Genomic DNA, 14,097 nt, shown 5'->3' with positions numbered 1-14,097 from the left:
CCCACCATTCCTCCTCTGAACCTTCTTGCATGTCTCACACGTGAGCTTCTGGGGGACACCTCACCTCCCAACCATAACAAGCACTTAATGACAGGGACACACCTGCGTGCTCAGCAGCCTCTCATTGGGAATTTCAAAGGAGAAAGGGAAGACCAGAGGCAGCGAGATGGGAGACTGGCCCTTCCTGTATCCAGGTCCTGCTGCCAGCCGCCTCTGTGGATGGGGCCTGTCTGTGTATTGAGAGATCTGAAGGACGTCAGGCGCCATGAAGCTGCCCTGCAGTGTCCTCTCCCCAGGAGAGCTGGGATTACGAAGGGAATGTGTTGGGCAGAAAGCCCAGAGGCCGGGGCAGCTGCAGACGCACAGGGGCTGGACGGACGGCCTTTGTTCAGCTTCCTCAGGATGATTCCACACAGGTGCCATCTGGGGCTGGGAGAGGATTCTGGGGAGTGGCCACCCTCTTCCAGGCTAGAGGCCAGAGGGGGAGGGCACTAGAGGAGAGGGCTCCAGGTGGCCTTGCCTCCTTTGGCTTCCCCAAGACCAGTGCATAGGCCGCCATGGCCCCTACCCGCTGCCTGGGCACCTTGCACTGGAAAAAGTGATCCAGGCAGCCCTCAACCCCCTCAGCTCCCTGCTGCTCCGCCTGGGAGCCAGGCCCCTGCGGAGGTCAAGAAGAAAAGAGACCCATGTGGATCCCCCACCCAGACAGCCCCTCTGTTTGCTCCTATAGAAAATGGGGCAACAGCCGGGCTCAGTCGCGCACACCTGCAATCCCAGCAGCTCGGGAGGCTGAGACAGGAGGATTGTGAGTTCAAAGCCAGCCTCAGCAAAAGCAAGGTGCTTAGCAACTCACTGAGTCTCCATCTCTAAATAAAATACAAAGTAGGGCTGGAATGTGTCTCAGTGGTTGAGTGCCCCTGAGTTCAATCCCCAGTATATAAAAAAAAAAAGGAAATGGGGACAACAACAAACAGTGGCTCTGCTCATGTCCCAGAGTTGCCCAAGAGGACTCAGTGAGGCGATGGGGGTGGGGAAACGGCTGCCTCTGTGACATTTTCCCTTCTTCTGGAAACTCCCTTAAAGCACCAAGAAGAACGAGGGAACAAACAAAACCAGAAGCTCCAGTTTTAGCAAGAGCAGGAGAGAAATGGAATCCACAGGCTTCAGAGCCTGAGTGATGTCTTCTAGAAGCTGCTGAGCGAAGGCAGAGCCCAGGCGGGAGCAGGCTCGGTGGCGACAGATCTCAGCGGGAGTCAGCAAAACTACACTCGCCTTGCCCCAGGTGAGAGCTGGAGTCCTTGTTTAGAAAACGAGTTTGGGGACCTGGGGAGAGGGGGAGAAGGTCCCCCCAGAGCTGGCTGGGTTCAGAGAAACAGAGCAGGAGTGACGAGGAGCTTTAGAGAAGACATGTTGGCAGGAAGCCCTCTGTCCTTGTGGCAGAGGAGAGACTTGCTGGTATGAAGCCCAGGAAACGGCTCTGAGTCTTCCCAGCAAAGAACAGACCCAGGGAACTCAACCCTTCTAGGACAGGATGGAAACAATGAGTGTAAAAACCCAAATGTAAAATGTTATAATAAAATATGCAGAAAAATCTACCACCTGATGAGAAAATGTTCACACAAAGTGAATCCAAATCATGTTGGCATGAAGTTTAAAGGAGAAAAACCGAAACGACAGTCACCTCCATGACGGAAGGTAAGGGAGCCACGATCCAGGAACTCAGAAAACACGGAGGTGATGAGCAAGAGGGGGTTGAACATGAGAGAGAGGTAGAAAGGGGAAAGTCACAGCAATTAAGACAACATTGGAGGGAACACGAAGGAACAGCCCCTGTGGAGAATACAGTGAGGGGGCACAGTTCTAGAAACAAGAAAAAGAGACAGAAGTAAGAAAGCACTAGAAAGATTAGAAAGGAGACAGACACAGGTGAGCCAACACATACCTAATTGGAGTCCTCCAAAGAAGAAATATAGTAAGCTAAGCACAGTGGTCCACGCCTGTGATCCCTGTGACTCAGGAGGCTGAGGCAGGAGGATCAAAAGTTCGAGGCCAGCCTCAGCATCTTAGTGAGGACCTAAGCACCTTAGTGAGACCCTGTCTGAAAGTGAAAAATAAAAAGGGCTGGCGAGTGGCTCAGTGGTAGAGCCCTCCTGGGTTCTGTTCCCAGTGTAAAACAAAAAACAAGCAAAACAATGTGAGAAAGATTAAAGAGGAGAGGGGAGAGGGAGGGTGTAAAAACATCAGGCAAATGCAGACAACACGGGAGACGGGACTGCAGTGTTCCATCCGTCAGAATCCAAGGAAGGAAGCCTTGAGTGAGACAAAGAGGAGCTCTTTACGGTGCTGACGGTACAGTTGTCATTAAAGACACAGAGACGTGAGCCTCCCTGTGCCCAATCCCCCAGCAACAAGTCCTTACAGACCTGGAGACTCGGTTCACCTCTGCCCTTGAGTAGAACACAAGGGAACACAAGCTAGGGATCTCAAGGCCGAAGAACACCCAGTGAGCATCTGCAAACACGGACCATCCCCAGGCCTCAAAGACACCTCCATCATTTTTTGAAAGCAAAATAAAAGTACGAATAATAGTCTGAGATCACAGTGCAGTTAGGTGAGAAGCCAATAGCAAAATGATTTTAAAGGGCCCCTTCACTTGGACATTTTTTAAAGGCACATCTCTAACTCTTTAGTCAAAGAAGAAACAAAATCAATATTTTAGAACCGTTAAAACACAAGGAGAACAGCAATTCCACATCAGAGCCTGGAAGTTTCCACGGAGTAATGAATAACCCTATGGGCCTTAAATCTATGAGTAAAAGAAGGGGAAATTAGGCATTCAATTTAAAGGGTTTTCTACAAATGAAAGGCTTTATCAAAAGGCTTTAGTGTAGACAACAACCACAGAGGTGACTGACCGAGCCTCTTCCAGTCACGGGAGGGAAAATGTCAGTCCTTCAGCACAAGGGCCCCCCACAAGCACATCCAGAGAGCACGGAGACGTAAGTAAGAGAAGACGGAAGGGAAAACTAACCACGGAAAAAGAAAATTAAAAGGGTTGTTAAGGTCTGTTTTTTTTTCTCTTCTATATAGATAATTAACGACCTAGATGAGGGCTGGGGCTGGGGCTCAGCGGGAGAGCGCTTGCCTAGCACCACATAAAAGCAAACAAACAAAGGCTTGCGATGGTGGATCTGCGGCTGGTCTCTGAGTGACTCGTGCAATGTTGAGGCCATAGGGAAATGAAGATTGTCAAAGATCCACTCAATAAAAAGCAAAAAACAAGACAAGTGACATCTCCCTAACTTGGAGAGACAGAGGCAGGAGGATGGCAGGTTCAAGGCCGGCCCGGGGCAGCTTGGTGAGACCAGGGCTGGGAATGCAGTTGGTTCAGGGACGGGGTGACCCTGGTTCAACCCCCAGTAACACAAATGGTAATAACAGATAAACACCAGACAGTTTCACAGGACATTTTATGAGACTTTTAAACAGATTATTCTAAGGTATTTAAATTGTTTCATTAGCAAAGAAAGAACACTTTAAAATTATTTTTAGGAAGCAAGTATAATATTGGCATTGAAGCCTAAGAAAGACCTCACAAAGAGACCACCTTTGTAACAACTGGTTCAAGAATTCTAAGTAAAATAAACAAAACCTGTGGGAAGCCGTTCTAACACGTGATTGGGTGACTCCCGTTAAGGGTCTGAGGCGCTCTGGCAAAAGTCGAAGCTTTCCCGGCCCTCTCCTGATGAGAGAACCCGTCCGTGTGGGGGTGTGCCTGACCACTGACCCCGGGGACCCAATCACTGACCCTGACCTTGGAGTGCAGCCCCCCCTCAACCTTCATTGGATGGAATTCTCCCCTGAATCTCTTGTTCCCCAATAAAAGGCTAGTCCCCGGCGTGCTCGCTCTCTCTCTCTCCTGCTAGCCCTGAGTAATCCTCGCTGCCCTGCTGGACGGCTAGAGGAGCGAACCAGAGAGGGGAGCCGTCTCGGACCTAGCAATAGAAATAAGGTAACTCAGTCTGTGTGTTTTATTTCGATCTCTTCTAACTAACTTAATGCCTAGAACCTCATTAATGAAACCATTGCGCAGGCCGCATGGTAGAAAAACCCAGAAGCACAAGAAAAGAATAACTCAGAGCTAGGGTGCGGCTCAGTGGTGGAGCCCTCGCCCAGCAGGGGCAAGGCCCTGGGTTCCATCCCCAGCACCACAAAAAAACAAAACAAAAAAAGTAACATATTATGGCCAACTGGTTTTATTCCAGGAATGCAAAGATAGTTCAATACTGGGAATTCTAGTAATTTATCTTATTAACGGATATCAGGAGAAAAGTCATGACCTGAAGGCATCTGAGAAAGTTCAACACCCATTCTTGATGAGAGTCACATACACACAAGCATTCAGTACGTAATATACCACTCAGTGAAAGAGAAACAAGTAGTTCTCCCCTCCCCACTATGATGTCACACCGAGCTGCACGTTGAAAATAGTCCTGGAATTCCCAGCCAATACAATGGGGTGGCCATTAGAAAAACAGAGACATCAAAACAGAACTAATGAAGGTAGAATGAACAGTATCCCGCGTATGGAATCAACTGCCCTGATATCTGGAAACTCTAAGATAAGTTAGCGACTTTCCTCAACAACCATCCATTAGAGGATATGATAAAATTCCTCATTCACAATGTCAAAAATAAATATCTAGGAATACACTTAACCAGAGATGCGCAAGTCCTAGGTAAAGGAAACTTGAACTCGCCACTGAGCACACACAGACACCTGTAGCAAGGGACAGGAACGGCGTGGGGGCGGACAGGGCGGCTCGCTGTGCTCACCTAGGCTGATTTCTACGTCCAAGGCTATCCCCAGAAGACAACCAGCACCTTTTTACCTCGAATTTAAAGTTAATAATATGAAAAATTAACTGAGCAAAACTTCACAGGAAGTGATCTGGAAGAGAGGAGCTATGAGAGGGAACTGCCTCTATGAGGGATCAGCCAGACCATGAAGTCCTGGTGACCCAAAATCGGCAGCACTTGTCGATCAATAGATAGGAACAAAATGGCTCAGAAGTAAGTCACAGCCATTCACATAATCCTTCTTTACTAGGTAACAAAGTGAATGTGGTAGGTCATATTCTCTAGAAACAGCCCCAAAGCTAGGTCAGACACCTGGCTTCCTCTGCGTGTGGGACTCGTGCCCTGGAAACCCGCGCACCCTGAGGGGAGCCCGGGGTTGGTGGCGGTGGATCGCTCTTCACTGCAGCCAGCACCAGCTCCAGCCGTGGGAGTGGGCCACGTGGAGGCGGATCCTCCGGCCGCAGGAAGCTGAGCAGCCACAGGTCTTCTCTACCAACCCCATCATGTCACACACGGGGCAGTCTGTCTGCTCCGAGGGCTGGCTGTCCTCCACATGTCTCTTTGTCACTCCTCAGGACCTCTCCCTGTGACCTCTTGCTGTATCAGGAAATCTTGGATTTCTTCAGATCTTCAGATCTCACATGAAGAAACAGAGCTGTCAGGCCTTCTTAGGGCCTGAGTCTGGAATTCTCAGAATGTCACTTCTCCACACGGCACTGGGGCACTGGTCCGAGCAGCCGTCACAGCACTAGCCTGATTCAGGGGAAGGGGCACTGACTCCACCCGAGCTTCTCTTCTAGACTTATGTCTACACAGCAGGTCAGCAAGTGAATCCAGGTCCACACGGGCATGTCTCTCTTTAAGAAAATGGGTTCACATCACGTAGACCCACTGTGTGCCACCCCTTCCTCGCCCGAACACACGGCACTGCGGCTGATGTCACGAAAGGCCAGCCACGCACATGCAGGGGGGTGGGCTGGGGGGCGTCTTTGGAGCTGAGCCAGCTGGCCAGCCACTCAGAGGGGGAGTGGACAGGAACACCAACAGCTCACAGAGAGCGAGACGCAGACGGCTCCTCGGCACTCAGTAGGCGCAAACCAAGCTCCACGGGCAGCTGGACAGACAGTGGCCCAGGCCTGTGATCCCAGCTGCTCAGGGCTGAGGCAGCGACTGAGTTCAGGGCCAGCCTCAGCAAGCGAGCAGGGCCACCTCCCAAAACAGACAAAAACTGCCACGAACATGTCCCCCACCAGGACAAAGGTTGGGTCAGGTGCCTGGTTGGTGGGCCCTGGGAAACGGGCTCCCTTAGACATTGACTGAGAGCAGAGGTTGGCTCACTGCCCGGAGAGGGGGCTCTATTTCCTTTGGTGTCCGCATGACCCAACAGCAGACTGTGGCCATTACGAATGACGCCGAGGACAGGAAATTAAACGTGGGACTGCGCGTGACACGGAGTGCAAGGAAGAGGTCACCCACAGAGCATCTGATACGACCTGAACCCTGTTCTCAGAGGAGGGTGTGCCCGCGCTGACGTGGACTCACCTCCGGCCCGTTGCATGGAAGTCCGGGAGGAGAGGCCAGCGTTTTCCAGGGGCACCTCGGGGGAGAGGGTCCCGTGATCATCCTGTTCCTCCACAGCAGAAAAGGCAGGTCTGGTCCTCAACACCTGGTGGTTCTGCTTTGGACCCTCTGGGTGTGGGGGAGGGACAGGCAGCCAGACAGGCCAAACAGGCCGGGTCCTGAGTCCCGGGCCACATCTCCAGGTGTCAGCTCCGGATCTGCCCCGGTTCACACAGCTCTCTCTCAAACAGCCTTCTCTTTAAAAATCAGAAAACCTCCAGGTGGCCACTGAATCATGACCACAGTCCACAGCCCCAAAACCTGACGTGTGGACCATCACGGAGCCCAGCGTCCACATGCACCACCTGTCCGCAGAGGCTGGCCCACAAGAGCGCGGTTCCAGAGCCAGGCTGCAGGGACGAGATTCCAACTAGGACGGAGGGCGCCCTCTCCCTCCCCCTCGCCCAGCCTGGGTAAGATGCTCCCCCGTGGCCAGCCGCATATGAGAGCCAGCCTCAGGGACAGGGCTCTATGCTCAGTGGCCCTGTGCATGGCCTAATGCTCCGCTCTCAATCCTGAAATTCTTAATATTAAAAAAAAAAATAAGTTTATGAGCCAAGCATAGTGGTGCATGCCTAGAGTCCCAGGTATTCAGGAGGCTGAGGCAGGAGGATGGCTTGAGACCAGGAGTCCAGTGCCAACCTGGGCAGCATAGTAAGACCCTGTCAATAACAACAACAACAACAGTAATAATAATAGTTTTACTGTGTGTTTAGGTATACAACATGATGTATAACACACACACTTTTATTTATTTATTTAGTACAGTGGAACAAATTTACATAACCATCTTCTCACATACGTTTTTTCCCCACTGTGGCAAGAGTAGCTGGGATTCACTAAAATCTGAATACAATATGCTGTTAACTACAGCCCACCTACTGCTCCTGAAATCTTCCAGTGTGTTCACCTGCACACTTGCTACTCTGTGTCCTTTGACCCCATCATCATTCCCCAACCCCCACTGCAACTTGGTGACTTCCTTCCTTCCTTCCTCCCTCTTCAGACTCCACATATAAATGGACCTCATGTGACACTTGTTTGTGTGCAGCTTCTTTCATTCAGCACAATGTCCTCCAGGCTGACCCATGTTGTGCCAGATGGCAGGACCTTCCTTTACAAGGGTGAGTAATATTCCATTGTGTACACACATGCGCAGTTTCTTCGGCCGTTCGTTCACTGATGGACACGGAGTTGGTCTCCACATCTGGGCTACTGTGGAGAACACTGCATTGAACACTGGGTGCAAGTATCTTTCCAGAGCAGCGCTTTCTTGCCTTTGGCTACACACCGAGAAGAGGGATTTCCGGGTCACGTGGCGGTTCTGTTTTAATGTCTTTGGGAACCGCGAACTGTTTTCCAGGACGGCTGCACCGATCCACCCTCCCGCCAGCCAGCGGGGCCCAGGGTTCCTTTCCCCGTCACCTCTGGTCTTTGGCCGCAGCTGTCCCCACAGACGTGAGGTGGAGTGCTTCCTGATGCTGACTAAGGAGCCTCACATTCCGTCTGCACCGTCTGAGGCAGCGGAGGCCGAGAGCCCGAGGCCCCACAGCAGGAAAGGGGTGGGGAGGAGCCTGTCGCCGGCCTAGGTCCAGAGCGGCCTAGGGCGCGGCCCTCCACGGTCCTGCCTCGTGCGCCGGCAGGTGACCTCTCATCAACTTCAGGGGCAGAGAAGGTCACCTGGCACCAGGCCGAGAACCTGGGTGGTGCTGGGCAGTGGCGCCCACCGCCACGACCTGGGAAGGGCGGGAACAGGCGGGGGGGGGGGGGAGCGATGGGCGGGGTCTTCCAGGCTCCCTCCGCCTCCCCGCTCGTCATTGGCTCGCTCACGGCCCTGAGAGAGTCTGATTGGCTGACTTGGGCATATGCCCGCCCCCTGACCGGGATGGGCAGCCAATGAGAAAAGAGGGTTTCCAGCAGAGGGCGGGAAGTGGGGCCAGAGGGCGGGAAGCAGGGCCACGTGCTCCCGCCCCTCCACGAAGGAGGACAGGGAAGGCCACAGGGGCCGCGTGGGCAAAGCCGCAGAGCCTGGGACAGTGGACCCGGGCCTCCGCCCCCATCCCCCGGACAGCAGGCTGGCCCGGGAACAGCAGGCCATTGTGCCCGGCAGGAATGAGCGGCAGCCTCCGCAGGAAGCTGCCCAGACGCTGGCCAGACTGGCCGCTGCTGTCGGGAGGCCCTCGCTCCCCGCCGCCCGGCCTCAGTCCAGCCCCAGCCCAGCCCGTATCAGGAGACTCGGGACAGAGGGGCACATTCCCAGCATGTACACCACTGAGGACCCGATAAAATATGTCCAGGCCTGGACACGGCCCCGGCATGACTAGTTCCAAGTCCCGGAATGTCCACGAAACTGAAGCCTGTTTACATTGGAGCTGGTGTGCTTGATGCCCAACTGCAGCGAGGAGCTCAGGTTGTTAAGGAAAAGGGAGAGGACATTGCATCGCTTGGCCCGCGAAAGAGCACCAGGGACGGTCCGAGGCTGTGGTCCGCCCACAGGAGGAAGCCCCTGGAGGGCTCTCACAGGTCACAGCGCCCTGTCCCCTTGGGCCTGCGATTCGCTTGTTCATTTGGGAAAGTCCTTTCTCAGATCTCCTGGTACCTGCCCCAAAGGCTGCATTACTTGGTTCCTATGGCGGGTGGGTGCTCAAGGACAGATAAATCTGCCAAAAATGGGGAAGAAGGTATAATCCGTTTTCTCCTGAGATTAGGGACGGGGAGAAATGAAGGAGGAGCAGGGAGAGCGGAGAGTGAGAAGCAAGTCCGCTTTGAAAATAAGTTGTCTGTATTCAAAGTAAGAAGTGAACCACTGCTACCTGCCGGAGTTCAGATTCCCCAGCAAATTCACTCTGAATTTAGACCTGCAACAACCACCAAAAAGGCTGGTTTCAGGCCAGTCTCTACCATTCAGAGAGACACTGTCTCAAAATGAAAAAGGAATGGGGTGTAGCTCAGTGGCAAAGTACCCCTGGATTTGATTCCCATAAAGAAAAAGCAAACAAGAAAAACAAAACTTTCTACATTTTCCACAGGGGCTGTGTAGTACAGTGGTTAGCAGCACAGGATATTCTGAAGCCGGAGGGCCGGGATTCAAATCTCACTCTTGATACTGTGTGGCCGGAGGCAGGTCACTTAACCCCTCTGGACCTCAGTTTGCTTTGCAGAGGAATGCGGGTGGACGGATGTCTGGCATGTAGTAAAATACCACGAAAGACACTATTACTGTTCCCTGTCCCTGGTCTGATCCTGGTCTTGCCCTCACGACGGAAGAAATAAAAAATCTTAAGCCAGGCTAATAATTTAAACTCTTCTCCATAAACAGGTTTCACTTGGATGTTTTAGGGACAAGCTCAGCTGCTGGGCTTCCCTCCATCCTCTGCTCCTCTTCCAGATGGCCTCTGCCTGGACCCCATCTTGGTTTCCAGGAAACAACCCCGAGGGGAAAGGTCAACATTAGGAAGCGCCCTTTAGTGAAGTCCTCTCTTCAGCCAGGGGAGAGGAGCAGGAGGACTTGAGTCCTGGACCCCCCTGGGCAGGAAGGGTCCCGAGCCCTTAACCATGCTGTGGAGCTTGGGAGCCATGGTGGCATCGGGTAGCCCCAAGCCTGGCCTTCTCTGCTCCTGATAATGGGACAGGATTCAGATTCTGTGCTCCAGTTGACCCATGTCACTTGATCCCTTCAGGAAAAACTACCTCATTAATCCAAAAACAATGATGATTCTTTGGCTTAGGCAGGAAAAGTCCAGGGGTGGAATCTTGGCTTCAGGGAACTGGAATTGAAGCAGCTTCAGGAGCAGCAGGATCCAGGGACTCCAAAGGTGTCAGGATTCATTTCTCTCCCGCTCTCAGTAGTGTCTTCCTCTGGGTTGGCTTCCCCTCCAGGCAGCCTCTCCCTGTGTCATGTCAAGATGGCCCTTAGCTGCCCTTACACTCTCCACCTCAGTAGGACAAGTCTCTTTATCTCGTCTTAATGAAAGTCTCAGACTGGCCCAGGCTGGCCTTCTGAAGTCAGATGCAGATCCCTTGACTAATTCCTTTAGTCATAGGAGAGGCTCCTGTTGGCCAGGCCCAGGGTCTCCTGCCCACCTGTGGAGCTGGAGGTGGAGACTGGGCTAATCTTACAGCCTTGGCACCCCAAGCAGTGTCGTACCTGCACTCAGTCTCTTGGGCTGTGAGTTTACTTTTATGCTCTGAATCTGGGCTGGGCTTGAGTCTACAAGGGAAGGGGGCTGTGCTTGTCCCCAGCCTGGACTGAAGGGTCCTTGCAGTTTCTCCTCTTTCTCTGAAGACTCTGGGTAGCTACTACCAGAACCAACCTGCACCAATTTGCTTCAGGTGGATAAACCACATGAAAAAGAAACCCATCCTCCAGCAAAAGCCACCCCAGACCAGACAGCAGCCCTCTGACCTCTTGATGTGTAAATGAGTCATGATATCAGCAGAGCTGCCTACCTGACCCCTGCTGGCCATAGCTGCATGAGACCAGCTGGGACCAGTGATTCCCAGAAGACCATTGACTTGTGAGCAATAGTAAATTCATATAACTTTAAGTCATTGAGTTTTGGGGAAGTTTGTTATGCAGCAGTAGCTGACAGATACAGCATCAGGAGGGAAACGAGATATCAAGAAGGGAAAAGAATGGGGCTGGACTGTCGCTCAGCAGTAGGGCACTTGCCTAGCATGTGTGAGGCCCTGGGTTCGATCTCCAGCACCACATAAAACTAAATAAAATAAAAGTTTTGTGCCTATCGACAACTAAAAATATCTTTTAAAAAAAAGAAGAAGGAAAAGGAACTCTCAATAGTTTATTGCTGTGTGATCATCATCCCCATTTTGCAAGCAGGGAAACAAGAGTGTCCTCAGTTGGTACATAAGACAGAAATTAATTTGGATCTTTGTCTGTTCTGCAAAGTATCTCAGAAAAACTAAAAATATTAAGTGGTCAAGCTCAAGTCAGTGCAGCACAGACACCAACGTCACCATGCACCTGAGATGAACCAATCATGACGTTTGAATAACATCTGCAGCCTCCTGGCAGCTAAGGTGAAAAGGGAAATGTGTTGGTTGCAGCATCCTATTTAACTGAAAAATTTTAAAAAAGGAAAAGAGGACATATAGATAGATAGATGTAAGTTTGTTTGGAGACACGGACATTTTCTTGGCCTTGGCTCCAAGGAGAGTGGCTGTGAGGGATGTTCATATATGGACCATAACAGAAAAAAATGTTGAAACAGACACTGCTCATGTCACTCTCCACAAAGTGGGAGGCAGCCTATGTCACAGGCATTTCTGGAAGGCACTCAAATTATGAGGTCTGTTTTCTTTTTTTCTCTTTCCATCTTTTTTTTTTTTAATAACATAAAAGTTTGTTTTGTTTCTAGTGTTACAATCTAGAGATCACTGGTCCAGAGTTGGTAAGGCAACTTAGCTATTTCCAACATGCAGCCTTGACTTCTGGGTACAACATAGTTGCTCTAGCTCCAGCCTTCAATCCTACCTCCCCGCCAGCATAACGAAGCATGCACACACATACACCAAAAACATAAAGAGCAAGTATTCAAGATTGATATCAGTTTGTCCAGGCCCAAATCAAAGCACCAACAGGGTCACAATCCCTTAGAAGGCTCGACGGGAAAATCATTCCTCGCCCTACCCAGCTTCGGGCGGTTGCCAGCATTCCTTTGCTGATAGCCGCGTCACTGTGGTCTCTGCCCAGGTCTTTGCCTTGCCGCTGCCTCTTCTGTATGTCTGTCTGCTCTTTCTCTTCCTCTTATCATACATCTGATGCCATTTAGAGTCCAACTGGACAACCCAGGAGAATCTCCTCATCTCAAAATCCTTCATTCAATCAAACCTCCAGGCTTGACCATGTAAGGCTCTGGGATAGGACCCAATGCCTTAGAGGACCACCTTGCAGCTGTGTGACCTCAGGCAAGTGTCTTTACCTCACTGTGCCGCAGTTTCCAACGGTGGCCGCCTCATGGGTTTACTATGGAGATTAAATAAATCACAAAAGCACTTGGGGCGGGTTTCAACCCATGTAAGACCTTCGTAAGGGTGACCCTTACTATGCTCGGGAGCCTTGCCTAGGGATAAAGTCCCCTTGGGGACAGATCCTTTCTCTGTCCTGTCTGTCTGCCTTTTCAGCGCCTGCCTAAGGTACATGCACATAGTAGGTGTTCAGTAAACGTTGAAAGCTTCTGTACCGTTGTGTGCTGCTCTTTCTCCTCTCTGGTCCCCAGTTTCCTTCGCCTCCTGAGGGCTGCTGGTGGAGAAAGTGTGTTCCTTCCCCGGAGGGCGTGGGGGTGTAGGGCCAGGGGTCAGCAGCCAGCGCAGCTGCTCTCTCTATGAGTCACCCAACTTGGGGCCAAGTGTCTAAATATTATGAGTGAGCCTGCTGGAGATAAGGTGGGAAACATGGATTTGGCCAGAGCGGCTGCAGCCCAGGCGCCAGGCAGGATGACTTAGCGCTCAGCACCTGCCAGGAACACGGGGTGCTGACCTGCGACCCCACAGCGGCCCAGATGCCCAGCCTGGGCAGCCGGTGCTGCTCTTCCCATCCGTGCAGAGGACCCGCATCGAGTCCCATCCTCTCAGCTCAGGGGAGAAACGGAGGCCCCAAGAGAGCGAAGGCTCTGACCAAGGTTCCGCAGTGAGACCACGGTCCCGAGAGGCGTCCTCACCCCCAGGCCAGGGGCCACGGGCACTGCGGGAGGGCATCAGACGTGCTAATGCCCGGGGGTGAGAGACCAGACACGCTCCAAAGCTGGAGTAAGAGCAGGGCTCTCCACCCCGAGACCTCGGACTCACTCTGAGGGGAAGGGAGCCACAGGTGCTTTAGGAAGCAGAGCAACAGGATCTGAGTGTGGTTTATGACCCAGCGTCAGAATCCCCCACCGTGGGGACTGGGGACGACTGTCAGTCCCCAGATCCCTGGACCGCTGTGTCAACAGGCCCCATCCCGGGGATCTGGAGGCAGCCACCCTTTTAGAGAGTGCAGAGAAGCTCTGGTCTCAGACAAGCCTGGTTTGAAGCCCCTGCTCTGCGGCTGCTGTGTGACTGTAGGCCAGTTACTGCACTTCTCTGAGGCGCACTGTCTCCTCCTCTAAAATGGAGACATTTATCTTAGTATTTGCCTCCTGAGGTTACTCTAAGGATTAAGAAAGAGGATGTGGGCTGGGGCTGGGGCTCAATGGTAGAGCACTTGGCTTGCACGTGTGAGGCCCTGGGCTCCATCCTCAGCACCTACAACTAAAAAATAAATAAATAAATAAGAAAGACAACGTGTGGGACCGGGGCTGAGGCTCGGCAGTAGAGCACCCGCCTGGTGCGGGTGAGGCGCTGGGTTCGGTCCTCAGCACCAGAGATGAATGAGTAGAAACCAAAGGGGTTGTGTCCACCTACGACTAACATATATATGAGCATGAAGCACTGCGCACAGCTCGGAAAACCTTCCCAGTCATCAGTGAGCTCCGGGAAGGAGGCAGGGAGGCCGGGGGAGGCCACTGCAGGATTCAGGTGGAGCCCAGTGGCCCGCGTGGAGGCTGCTCCCTGGCCTTGGTCAGGGCAGCAGGGGGCAGAGGTGAGACCTGCTGCCGTGGATCTGGGGCTCAGCTGCCC

This window comes from Urocitellus parryii, chromosome 6, assembly GCF_045843805.1.
Source record: "Urocitellus parryii isolate mUroPar1 chromosome 6, mUroPar1.hap1, whole genome shotgun sequence".
In the NCBI taxonomy this organism is placed as follows: Eukaryota; Metazoa; Chordata; class Mammalia; order Rodentia; family Sciuridae; genus Urocitellus; species Urocitellus parryii.
Note: the sequence above shows the minus strand (reverse complement) of the source record.